The 14,409-nt window shown below is 39.1% G+C and overlaps 1 protein-coding gene across 6 annotated transcripts in view; it reads right to left on the bottom strand.

The window, feature by feature from the left end:
- ccser1 (coiled-coil serine-rich protein 1) overlaps positions 1-14,409 on the bottom strand; it is a 1,299,391-nt gene that overhangs the window by 313,204 nt on the left and 971,778 nt on the right. The gene's annotated exons all lie outside the window — the stretch shown is intronic.

Below are 14,409 nucleotides of genomic sequence, written 5' to 3'. Positions count from 1 at the left end.
AGCACACCTGATTGCCCGCCAATCAACTCATTAAGAACTGACCGGCGAGCAAGGACTAGGATTGCGTCCTATCACAGGCCTTGACAATGAAGACCCGGGTCCCCAGGAAATGCTGGTCCTTCATAGGTAGACAGCTCATGGATCCTAAAGTCCATTTGGTCAAGGCCTATGTCTTAAGTATCCAACGGCATGAAGATAAGTGACTCTTATCTTCCTGTTGTGGGGGATGGGTCATTAATATTGAAGACAAGAGCTTGGCAAGGCTGTCAGAGGCTAATTTCTTGTCACCACCCCTCCTATCTGTGTCTCCATTTTGGGGGTTCCTCTCAAATGGGCAAGTGATCGGGAGGTGGGAGTTTGAAGTGATTAAGTAACAACTTCAGACGCTCATTTGCTGGCGAGTTGAGAAAGTACCCAGTCAGCATTCTTGTCCAGCATGGTAATTGGTGTGGTGGTGAAAGGAGGCATTTCCAAGGGTATTGAACAAGTATTTGGATAGACATGGTGTGCAGTAATATGGGAACAGGCAGAGAGTGGAATGAGATAATATTTTTTATATTCACTTTTGGGACATTGATATAGCCGGCTAGGTCAGCATTTATTTCCTGTCCTTAGTTGACCTTGAGAAGGTGGTGGTTAGCTGTCTTCTTGAAAGGCTGCAGTCCACGTGCTGTGGTTGACCCACAATACCCTTAGGGAGGGAATGCTAGGATTTTAACCCAGCGACAGTGAAGGAATGGTGATATTTTTCCAAGTGAGTGCTTTGGATGGGAACTTGCAGGTAGTGGTGTTCCCATTTATCTGATGCCATTCTCCTTCCAGAAGGAAACTGTCATGAATTTCAAATGTGCTATCTCAGGATCTTTGGTGAATTTCTACAGTGCATCTTGCAGATAGTATACACAACTGCTACTGGAAGGAGTGAATGCTTGTGGATGTGGAGTCAATTGCTCTAGATGGTGTCAAGCTTCTTGAGTGTTGTTGCAGCTGCACCCTCCATGCAAAAGGGAGTATTCCACCACACTCCCTGACTTGTAAATAATAAACTTGGTGCAGGCACAATGGGCTGAATAGTCGCCTTCTGCATTGTCATGAATCTGTGATTCTGTAAAGAGGGTGAGTTTCTCTCCAGGGTATACTTCCCTGATAAATTCCTCCTCCTCTTCGCCTCCAGGGTGGGGACAATAGCACCCTATATCATTTGATCGTTAATAGTATAATCTCACCAGAATGATCTGAATTCTCAGACAAAATATAAATCTGTATACTCTAAGGAGTTGAAACCTCAGAATGTAAACTCAATAAAATGTCAGGCAATTCACCTACTTGGCCTCACTGAACACAGTTTATAACATGAACAAATTCAACCAATTTTCATTACTATATGGAACTGAAATTATATGCTAGGATCTATATTTTCAGTATTCCAAGTGCAGAAATTTTCTCGTAAAAGATTACTCTGACAATGCCTTAAATTTAGAAGACATTATCTTGAGTGAAGAGGGACAAATAGAAAGGAAATTGCAACCTCACTTTGCTATGAAACATAATCATAAGGCTGTAAGAAACAGGAACAAGAGAAGGCCATTCAGCCCCTCAAGCCTGTTCTGACGTTCAATAGGATCATGGCTGATCTGACATTCGTCACGTCCACTTTCTTACATTTTACCATAACATTGATTCTCAGGAGTTTCACTGGACTCCATCGCTCTAAACGAAATAATCCCATTATTGTATTACTCACAAGTTTGTGTTCAAGTGACATTGAGTCCTGACAGGATGCAAGCATACGTCCATCTGCTCCAAATGATTAATGGAATCAAATGGACTTTGAATTATTAAGGAAAAGGACTTGGAATCACATCATAAAATGGGATAAATCAGATTGCATTTGCTCCTGGGAGACAAGGAGGGTTTTATTGCTTAATAATGATACAGAACTGGCACATTCAATTAACATGACCTCAAAAAGTTATTTCTAGACTGTGAGATAAAACAAGCATTTCCTACTTCCTGCAGCATTTATTCCCTGATATTTAAGTTCAAGGTGCATTCTCGTGCAAGAATATTTCTTGGGGAAAACACACAGCACAGAATGAGGCATGGCTCGAGTCTGTCGAACAAATAAATACCTGTTTCAGAATCTAAGAAAGATATTCTTGTCTAATAATGTTGTTCTCCTGCCCCCGCTTCACTTCAACTCTGTGAACAAAATTGCAATGGAGTACAGACACAGTCTCTCAAATCCAAAAGCCTACGGCTGAGGCTGTGGAAGATTTGGAATTTGCCAGTGTCCACAAATCTAAAACATGTTCATTTGAATTGGAACATGTTAACCCACTGAATAAGAGATGTGAGGGAAACTAATTATATAATTGCAAGCAGTCAGGGTTAAGGGTAGTGTTGCCGTTCATATTAATTGACTTCTCAGGCATTATATTTAATAACTCTCTCATGCCTTCTCCCACAAATGTACCTTCATCAATGAAACATATTAAACTGAAAAAAGATCAATAAAAAAAAAGGTCCAATTTTTGGGCAATGCTCATTTTCCAATAGACTGATCTGAGAAAGTCAACCTGTACTTCAAAAGAAGCAATTATTATCCCAGGCCCTTTAGTCTGCACACAATACATAAATTCTTTAAGCATTCTAAACCTAGTAATGTATTAACATTTAACTTACCCAGTGGCACACTCAGAAGTTTGTATAATTGCACTGGAGATGCAGCACAGCAGGGCTACTTGTTTTCCTTGTACTTAAATATTAAAAAAATAAGTTACATATATAATAATAGGCTTGGGAAAGGAATGAGATGAAACACTGAAATGAATCAGATTGGTACAAAAAAATAATTTCTGAGGCTTGTGATGTGACTGCCAAACACCCCAAGTTATTTATAGTTTCATTCTGGTATATAATATTAATTGCCACACTGTGTGAATTGTTTGTGCCTGATCACTGTGTAGAAATACATTGTCCCTCTGTAGCATAGTCGGAAAGATGTTTACATACAATGGAACAATTTTGGATTTGGGTGTTGAAATAGAATATTGAAAATTCTTATCTAACTGCAATTTGTCAGTCATCGTGCTATTTTTTAAAAAAAAATGATGTCCTGATTGTAATGGAAACTATGTACATAAAATTGTAGCACTCTAATTACACTCCAATCCCAGCAGCTGTGCCTTAATGACATGAGTCTTCAACCTTCTGAACACATGGGAATACAAGTTAAGAGCATTCAACTTGCCCTCATAACATGTCAAACGATGGGATCATTATGTTGAATCGATGTAGCATCCTTTCCATGGGCGCTATTGCTTTCCTGAGGTACAGTGACCAAAACTGAACGCAGTCCTCCAAAATTGTCTAAAAAAGGTTTTCTAAAGCATAAATCTCTCCCATGTGTATTTAACAAAGACCAAGTCCCCTGAGCTTTTTTAAAAATTCCTTTTTATACTAAAAATGATTATTTTATACTTAAAAGGCAAGAAACACACCTCCTGACTTCTTAAAGCCCTTCCACCAGTGACAAAGTACAAGTCAGGAGTGCGATGGGATACTCACCACTTGCCTGTATAGGTGCAGCTCCATCACTCAAGAAACTTGGCACTATCCAGGATAAAGCAGCCCATCAGAATTGCACTTCGTTCACAACATTCAACATTCACAACCTTTATCACTGATACAGTGGCAGCATTTGTTGTCATTACAAGATGGACTGCAGTAATTCACCGAGGATCTTTCAACAGAAATTTTCATACCCCGTGGCCATTCCCATCTGGAAGGTCAAGGGCAGCAGACATAGGGGAACAACACCACCTAAACATTCCCTCCAAGCCACCCACCTCTTTGAATTGGAAATATTCCATTGTTCCTTCACTGTCACTGGGTTAAAATCCTGGAGCAGCTCCCACCCAGTGACATTGTAGGTCTACCTACACCAAATGGATTTCAGCAGTTCAAGAAGACAGCTCACCACGATTTTCTCAAGAACAAATAGCGAGAGGAAATAAATATTCGCCTAGCCAATAATGCCGACACCCCATCACATTTTTAAAAAATCCTTTTAGTAACATATAACAGACTTGGTGCAATAATGGTGGAGGGAGCAGGAGGCTAGACTGTTGAATGTTTATTATTGAATTTCCTAGTTTCAATAACTCACAAAGACCGACAATTACAAAACAATCCATTTTGACACATTTAACTTATGAGTATATGCCTTCACACCATGCTATTTTCTCTTAAGACTCTCTGATCATGACTGAATGTCACTTCCTTCTATGACAACAAAGACTGTGAATCCATTATTGTGCATAGTCTAATACATTGGATGAGTGCAGTTCCAACAACATTGAATAAGCCTGACATCATCCAGGACAAAGTAGTGCAATTGATTGTCACCACATCCATAAATATCCATTCCCTCCATTCCTGATGCCCAGTAGAGCAGAGTGTACCATCTACAAGATACAATGCAGAACTTCACCAAAGATCGTTTGACAGCATCTCCCAAACCCATGACCAATTCCATCTAGAAGGAGAAGGAACACCACCATCTGCAAGTTATGCTCCAAGTCACTCACCATCCAGACTTGGAAATATATTGCCACTCCATTAGTGTCGGGGCTCGGATGCTGCCTGAACTGCTGTGCTCTTCCAGCACCACTAATCCAGAAGCTCCTTCAGTGTCACTGAGTCAAAATCCTGGAATTCCCTCCTGAACAACATTGTGGGTCTACCTAAAGCACATGGACTGCAGCAGTTCAAGAAGGCAGTTTACCACAACCTCCTCAAGGGTAACTGGAGATGGGAAATAAATGCTGGCCTAGCCAGTGTTGCCCACATCCTACAAGTGAATTAAAAAGAAAAGACCACTATTGCTGGTCAAGCACGATCTCAAAAAAACTTAAATGTAAAATCATGATAGTCAAAAAATAAATTTCCTGGACACCTTGGTACATGGAACTGACAGACCACATGAAGAAGGGTCACTGGACCAGAAACATTAACACTGATTTCTCTCCACTGATACTTGCTGAGCCTTTCCAGCAATTTCTGTTTTTATTTCCACTCATGACCTTATTGTATTGGCAATTTATAGAATAAAACAATAAGATCATTCTTCAATCAAAGTCCCATCAATCAGGGCTTCCTTTTAAAATACAATTACAATAATTAAATTATGCTCTGCATACCATTCGTTAATTGATGAGATCATAGAGTGTGACACTATTTGAAGTTTGACAGGCTTGATTGCAATTAGCTTGCTAATAGTCTTCATCAGCAATTTAGCCAGAACATTAATGTCTGTTCCAATATTTTATGTATGGTTTAGCTCCTGTCATTATCACAAATGAGCAACTGAGGACAAATATTTGATGACACAGTTAGCAGTTTTTGCAATAAGCTTCTGTGAAAAGTGGCTTCCTACAATACACTCCAGAAACAGCAAGCTCCTCTGGGGATCTCTGCAGCCTGATCCCTGTAAAAATGAATATCCTTTTTAACAGTTGGCCACAGTGGTTAAATATGGCTCCTAAACTGTGTAATCCTCTCATTGGTTTAAAGCTGCATGAAGAGCAAACTGAATAATAATGTATGTTGTCCTGCAATCTTCAGCAGTGGCTGACATTCATTGTAAAAACATTATTTTCAAGAAATAAGATACAATATCAAGATGTCTCAAATCAACTGAGACTGCGTAAGAATATCAGAACATCCATCATGTGAAACGAAGTACTCTCTGCAGAATCTATTCCCATTGCTTGATTCTCAACTCCCCCAATTTCAGACACATCAAAACAAAACTTGTATTCAGATATCACTTTTGCAGGGGATGAGTAATTTGGAAGTGTAGCCCCTGTTGTAAACTAGGAAACATACTGAGTTTCTGCAAACAGCAATGAAACATAACCTAGATTAGCTGTTTTAACGATGTATGTTTGGTGATATCATTGAAAGTGAACTTTGGCCAGAAAATCATGGAGAACTCCCCAGTTGTTCTTTACATACTGCTCAGGATTTCTGTGGTATCTCCATTCTCTGTACGACTTAAACACTGGCAGCAGGACTAGGCAATTCAGCTCCTCAAATCTGCTCTGCCATTTGATAAAAACATAACTGATCTCAACTCAGTCTCAACTTTATTATGCTGCTTGCTTCTCATTGCCCTTTTAACACCACTGCTCTATCTATCTCCTCCTTTAAATTTATTCAGTGTTTCCTGGTGTCCACCACACTCTGGGGTAGTGAATTCTACAGATTCATGACACTTCGAGGTAGGCAATTCCTCCTCATTTCTATTTCAAATCTGCCACCCTTCAGCCTGAAACCGGGACCTTTCATTCTAGATTGCCTCAAATGAGGAAGCATCCTCCCTACAACTACTTTGTTGATCCTCTTTAGCATTTTATATACCTTAATTAGATCCCTCATTCTTCTAAACTCTATCTAAATTGCTCAATCTCTGCTCAGAAGACATTCTTTTATCTCTGGAATTAATCTCGTGGACCCTCTCTGAACTTCCTCCAATGCAATTACATCTTTTCTGAGTGATGAGGAGGCGCCGGTATTGGACTGGGGTGGGCAAAGTTAAAAATCGCACAACACCAGATTATAGTCCAACAGGTTTATTGGAAATTCTAGCTTTCGGAGCTTTTCTTTTCTGAAGTATGTATGCAGAACTTCACAGGCGGTCTCGCTGGTGCCTTATACAATTATGAAAAACCTTCCTGCTTTTATACTCCATACTTACAATAATTTCCAAAATTGTATTTGTCCTCTTTATAACCTACTGTATCTCCATTCCAGCTTTCTACACTTCATGCTCAAGGACAACATGACCAAAGCATTTTGAACATTCATTGAGATAATAGTTGTCATTTTATTCTTCTGACCAAAATGGATGTCTTCATGCTTATCCACATTAAACTCTATCGGCCAAATTTCACCTAACTTATCCATGTTCATTGTAACTTATTTTCCCATCCAACTTAGCATAATCTGCAAATTAGTACTTTCTATCCCTGCATCCAAATCATTAACATAGATTGTAAATGGTTGGGACCCAAGGACCAAACCCAGTGGCACTCTCTTGTTACATCTTGCCAACCAGGAAAAGACCCCATTATCCTGATTCTGCTTTCTGTTTGTCAGTCAATCCTCCATCCAAATTAACAAATTACAATCTCAAATTTTGAAAGTGTGTTTATTCAAGTAGCAGACATGGCCATAAAAGTCCATTTAGCAGACAGTCAAGTGTCATCCAATTGGGTAATTATACGTGACCTTGCTTTCCAATTGTTGTCGGAAGGCTATTAATAGAGAATGGACATACTGGGTGACCAAAGCTAAGAGCATGGGCCTCAGGGTGATTGAAGACAGCAATTGTCTGGAAAATATTCAACCATCGTGTTCCGTATTTTCTTCATTGTGGACGTAAAGATGCTAATACATGTGTGTTCCTTCTGACCCACGCCTAAATGCTACATGACATATTTAACTGAATCACTTGGCACTTATTCATCATCACAAAGGCAGCATGAGTCGATTTAGGTATGGACAGAATTCTATTCACAAAATTAAGACATTTGTTCTAATCCGCTGCACAAAACCTTTCTTACAGCATTGAAACTTTGATAGAAATGCTGTAATTAGCTATTGCACATCATAAATGCCCCTCTGACATTCTTCGATTTCAAATTATCTTATATCCTTATGAGATCACTTGTACCTCTATATAAACATTCAACCTGTTGTAGCTGTCTTCATAAATTACATGTATAATGAATTTTAAAATCTTGTTGAATATCAAATTTAAACAGTGCTTAGAGATTATTTAAAAATGCAAAATAAAATCCTCTTCATTCAAAGCTTTTTTATGTCATTGAAAATAACCACTCAATGATCTGAGTTTAACCGGGCAACATAGTAATGCAGATCTCTCGTCATGTGTGTTTGAGACTTAATTTTACTGCGTACAGTCACATCTCCTTAGAAATAAGGACAGTGGCTCTTGCGCAGGCAAAATGGGACACCTGGCAAATTGATTAAGTGGTGGAATGCAAATCTGATCACTGCTACAGAATTAAGTGGACTTAATCCAAGTATACTATGTGCTACTGCTGTAGGTCTTGTACCACACTCTTAGAATGAATTGTGAGATGCATGAAGTACAATAGCTGTAGCAAAGGCACTTCACTCAAACAGAATTCATACAGTGAACAGACATGAATACAGAGTGACCTGAATAAGCTTAAAGAAGTTGGTGAGACTGAATTTCAAATGTTTCATTTTAGCAGGTGAATTGTTAATATCTAATGGAGTAGAATACAATGGGGTACAAAACTGATAGGCACAGAATTGGAGATGGTCCAGTAAACCTGTCTCACTTCATGATGGTTCGAGCATTATGCACTAAATACTTCTTCATGCAATCTCTCTGGTTCCTTCCCGTTTCCTCCCCCTCGTTGCCATGTAATGTTTTGGAAATGCAAAAACAACATGTCTAATAAAGGAAAAGATACTTTGGAAAAAGCATTTTTTTACTCCCTCTGATGATTGAGACAGGTCCAGGAGATAACATGGACTTGTAGTGTTATTGATAAAATCACTTCCTTGTATATGATGCAATCTCTGCAACAGTCAAGAGTTGATGTGGCTCATCTTTGAAGGCCATACAGAGTTAGCACTAACTGCAACTATCAGTAATGTATTTCTTCAGGTACATCTGGTGAATTTCTACCAGATGCATTTTAGAAACTTGGCTATAGTACTTTCTACCTCCATGTGCAAGTTTCTCTCCAAGCCATTCCTAATCCAGATTTGGAAATATATCACTGTCTCTTCAGTGCAGTTGGGTCAAAATCTTGCAATTCCCTTCATAACAACAGTGTTGGTCTACCGACAACTAATGAACTGCAGCAGTTCAAGAAGATAGCTCACCATCACCTTGCCAGATAAGCTGATATTTGCCAAAACAGTTGGGTGCCAAGGTCGCAAAGCACCATTTAAAGAAGAACATTGATATTCCCCTAATATTCTAGTTAACACTTTCCCATCCACCAAATACCTGTGAAACAAGTTGACTGGGCATTTAACTCATTGCTGTTTTTGCGGTCTCGCTGGACATTAATCAGCTCAACTTGAAAATTAAATTCTTTAGGTGTGAAACAGTTTGGGAGGAATATGAAAGTTACTAAGTACAGATACACAATTTTGCCTTCTAAATAAAATGAGAACAACCCATAGAGAGAAAACAAGGAAGACCAAGAGCATGAGATAAGTAATGAAACTGAGAAACAATTATTTTGCTCATGAGGAATATAAGAGACAAAGCAGTATTTAAGTGAAATAATCTTCGAGCTTCAAAAACAGTGAATATGAAATACATCACAACATTCTAAAATTGCCATTATTTATACATTTTGGTGAATGAATGTGTAAACTGTGCTTTAAGATGTTTGGCTTGGATGAAGCATGCAACCCAGGAATTCAATTGGCTCTTCCTATAATTTCTGCAGCCAAAAACTATTTGCTTTTTGATAATCCAAACACCTGTGCGTGCACTTCAAAGGGACAAATAATTGAAATAGTTGCAAATGAGGTAGGATAATTAAAGCACTTTCCAAGTCAAAATAGTCTAATCTAACAGTTGGCTATCTGGCAGGAAGCAGAGAGTGGGGATAAAAGGGTCCTTCTCAGGATGGCAGCCCGTGACAAATGGTGTTCCGCAAGTCTCAGTGTTGGGACTCAACTTTTCACTTCACAGATTAATGTGAGGTGAAGGAACTGAGGGCATTTTGGCTAAGCTTGCAAATAATACAAAGATAGATAAAGAGATGGGGTAGTATTGAGGAAGCAGGGAGGCTGAAGAAGGATTTGGACAGGTTAAGTGAGTTGGCAAAGAAGTGGCAGATGGAGTACAATGTGAAAACCTGTAAGGTCATGCACTTTGTTAGGAAGAATAGAGGCATAGACTATTTTCTAAATGGGAAGAAAATTAAGAAGTCTGAAGCACAAAGAGACTTGTGAGTTCTCATCCAGGATTCTCTCAAGGTAAACTTGCAAGTTGAGTCAGTGGTTCGGAAGGCAAATGCAATGTTGGCATTTATTTTGAGAGGACTTGAATATAGAAGCAAGGATGTACTTCTGAGGCTCTGTAAGGCTTTGGTCAGGCAACATTCGGAGTATAGTGCGCTGTTTTGGGCCCCTATCTCAGGAAGGATGTACTGGCCCTGGAGTGTGTTCAGAGGAGGTTCATGATAGCACCTTGCCTCTGACACCATGGGCCCTTATCTTACTCATTTTCCTGTGCTAATCTATCATTGCATGTGTCTGATTAAATGGACCCCACAACATCTTATAGCAATTACCCCGTCGATCCCTTTCACTTTTTTTGTCCGCTTCTCTGAAATGTTTTGAAATTTTGAAGGATATAGACCCAGTTTGCCCAATCTCCTTTCATCCAAAAATTCTTCCATATTGGAAACAAGTCCTGCGAACCTTTGTTGCACTACCTCGATGACAATTTTATCCTTCCTGTGATAAGGAGACCAAAACCATACTTCAGGCACAGTCTAACTAAGCTTCTTTACAGGTGAAGCATGACCTCACTACTCATATAGTCAAGTTATCTTGCAAAACAGGCTAACGTTCCTAAAAACTTGCTGCACCTGCATGTTAGCCTTTGATGATTTACTAACAAGTCCCTTTGAATACCTAAAATTTCCAACTATTTGAGAAATATTCTGCACATTGTTCTTACGATGAGATCCAACATCTCCAGTTACATAACATTGCGACTTGGAACTATACCGTTCAATACTCCAACCTCAAAATCTAGAATCTCCCTCCATAATTTTATCACATGGACTGCAACAGTGCAAATAAAAGACTCAGCACTAAATTCTCTCATGCTATTGTAATGGCCAATAAATGCAGGTCTTGCATGTCCAAATCCTCTGCAAAATGCATGGAGAAAGTATGTCTCAAATGGAATCTTATTTAGCAAAATGCCTTCAGGCTTATATTCAATCATTGCAGCACTAATTGTCTCAGCCAAGTATTAATTTATTGTAAAATACTGGGAACCCAAGGTAATCCATGGGGAGATCATTAATCAAAATTATCCAACTAGATCTATTACTGTGGATAAGTTCAGGCAATGTGTTTCTTCATCATAGATCTCCAGAGCTTCCAACTGTACAGATTAAATAAACAGCGTGGATCAGTGGAACAATGGAATGGTCAATGTATTCTGTTCAGGAGAAGTATATCATTCTGAATTAGCCACTTTGTACATTTTTCAATCTACCATTTTAGGCTGTATTGAGTATAGGGAAATGTTCCAAAAGTGCGTCACAAAAACAAAACGCTGAGAGAGAACTAAATGAATACCAAGGCAAAACAGGAGCTTCCTTTTTCAAGTAGATTCTTAAAGGAAGCAACAATTAGCGAGATAAAATGGTTTAGAAAGCAAACACACTCTCCTCTCATCTAAAACTTCACCCCACCACCCCACACACAACACCCACCACTACAATATTCTTCTCACACCCATCCCAACCATAGATCCAGCTTAGCAACTAAGCACTCTAAATTTATAGTCTAAGCAAGAGATGGAGTTGGGAAGGACCTCTGCATTGAAAGAGCTTCAGTTGTTCTTGTCCAGAACAAAGTGGGGAATCATTCAACATCATTGAAAAATGCTCCAAGAGTTCAAAACTCCTGCGGTTCCAATGTTTATTCTAATTGGGTAAGTTGCAAATTGACCATAGTTAAAATTGGGACTGTCGGTTCAAGTAAGTTGAAGGGAAAATTGCTGACTTGGGGTAGGGCAGAAAGGGTGTTTACTCTGCATCAAACCCTTGAAAAACTCAAGAAGGTGCTGCTTGATACATTGACAAAAAGAAATAAGCTTCGTTTCTCAAATCAAACAATATTAGAGATGTTGCAACACTTACAAAAAGGAAGAAAGCATATCAGGCAAGATTCCCACCACGAGGAGAACATTTACAATGACATTGAATGGACAGATGAAGTGTTAAACAGCTGGGACTGCATTGGTTTAAGAAGGCTGTCATCTTCTTCGAGGCAATTAATAAATGCTGACCTAGTTAGTGATGCCCATATCCCATGAATGAATATAAAAAAACAACAGATAGCTGATCCAATATTGACAGTAACTCCACCCTCTTCTCACAGTCCAATATTTGTTTAACTCAGTGCATGCAAGTCCTTTTCAGTGGGTGTTTCTAAACAGGAACAAAGAAGAATAAGAATAAGGTCAGTTTTACTTTGGGAGCTACATTTCAGGCCAGTGTGGTATTTACTTGATGCCCTACTTTTCTTTTTGCTGCATCCTACCTGCCTAAAGCTTCTTCATCAAATAACACATCAGAACACGAAGTGACCCATTGCACACAAGATATCTCAAACACCAACTGTACAGGACTAAGGCATGGACTTTGTTTCCAGAAATCTGCTTCATTCTTTTATAATATTATTTGTCACAGTATTTTAATAACGTTTGAATCAGTAACTCATATTAAAGAAGGAATAAGTATTTGCTTCTTATGAAGCACAGTCTTCAGTCATTATTTATCTATTTCCTCTTGAATGAATCTATTGCAAAATAATACATTTCATACCTCTACTGAAGGCACTCTGATGTCTCAAACTACATCCAGACAGTTCATGGGTAGTGACTGAATCCTGAGACTATGAGAGTTATCAAACCTGCCCCCGCCCACTCACACAATCCAGCCACATAACACCTCTGTCTCAAACTTGCCAGCTGTGAATGAGGCAAAACAAAAACCAAGAAAAATCAAATGAGACAGCTGAGTGCAGTCATCCCAAAACACCCAATCCTAGCTAAGTAACAACCTAATGTTTGTCAATGCAAATATTTTTCTCATTCTGGAACTTGTCAAGTTCACCTTGACAGGAATGTTGTGCCACAATACAAGAACTAAATCAAGAAACGCTTAATAATAATTAGTTCAACACTGAGTCCAACAAGGAGTTAACCTCAACCGTGAGTTGCAGACTGGCACTTCCCATGGTCTAGGACTATGTGCTAAGGGGCGCACTAAAACTTGGGGCAGCTGCCACCAAGGTGCAGTCGGGAAAGATCACTGTCTGAGATCATCCTGCTGAAGTTAATTGGGGGTCCATTCAGTTATCGGACCTCCTAGTGCCTCATACGCATTAAAATATTTTCTTGTAGATGTAAAAGATGTCTTTGGTTTCTTTGGACAGAGTCAAGCTGCAATGTTTGTTTGTCTCCTTGATACTGTACAGAACCAAACTGTGTTTGTGACTGTGTATACATAAGATGTTTCTTATAAATAAAGAATATTTTCAAAATTTAAAAAAAAGCACAGTGGCTCAGTGGTTAGCTCTGCTGCCTCACAACACCAAGGATCAGAGTTTGATTCAGCCTTGGGGCGACTGTCTGTGTGGAGTTTGCACATTCTCCCCATGTCTGCATGGGTCTCCCTCTGGGTGCTCCAGTTTCCTGTCACAATTCAAAGATCTAAATTGTCCACAGTATACAGGGATTTGTAGGTTAGGTGGATTAGTCAAGGGGAATGCAAGGTTATAGGAATAGGGTAGGGTTGGGTGGAATGCTCTTCAGAGGATTGGTGTGGACTAGATGGGCCAAATGGCCTGTTTCCAAACTGTAGGGATTCTATGATATTCCACAGCATGCCAATTTCCTGTACGGGCTCGTTCCCACCTCTGACTAATCACAGGAAGCATTTTCACTAACAGAAGACTGACATGTGGTGTCTCCCAAGGCTAAGTAATCCTGATTGTCATGCTTCCTGTTACAATGGTTTGGACTAAGTTCTGGCCATGGTTTGCATCCTTTAAATAAGAGTTAAAATGTTAAAATGGAGAGTAAAAAAATTGATTCTTTAAATAAAGCTATTATAACAAAATCCCATTTGCACAGCTAACAATATAATGCCCACAAGCACTTCCAAAGACCTTTATTTTTCGTGCCAGAATCATTTTATCCTTATTAAATTTCTGCGAGCAAAAGCAATAACTCTTTCTGAGTTACCTTGCTTTGAAAGATAATGTGCTCTGCTGCAAAAGCACAAGCATCAAATGAAATCTACTTATCACTCTGTATATTTGGCAAAACTAAAACAAGTGATGTATCAGTTCAACACCAAAAGCACAGGTTGACATTTAGAAGTCAATCATAGAGGGAAGTTCTTAGTTAATTGATGCAAAGTGGCAGCATTGATATACAAGCCCTTCATGACTTCAGTGTGTCCCAAAGCACCTTTTAACAAATACACAGCCACTGCTGTTGTGAAGAAATTACACAGCAGCCAAAGTAAACATGCAGGCTCTCATATACAGTAATTAGGTAAATGGCAA

Source organism: Chiloscyllium plagiosum, chromosome 32 (assembly GCF_004010195.1).
Source record: "Chiloscyllium plagiosum isolate BGI_BamShark_2017 chromosome 32, ASM401019v2, whole genome shotgun sequence".
Lineage (NCBI taxonomy): Eukaryota > Metazoa > Chordata > Chondrichthyes > Orectolobiformes > Hemiscylliidae > Chiloscyllium > Chiloscyllium plagiosum.
Note: the sequence above shows the minus strand (reverse complement) of the source record. Positions and strands in the feature narration are given on the sequence as shown.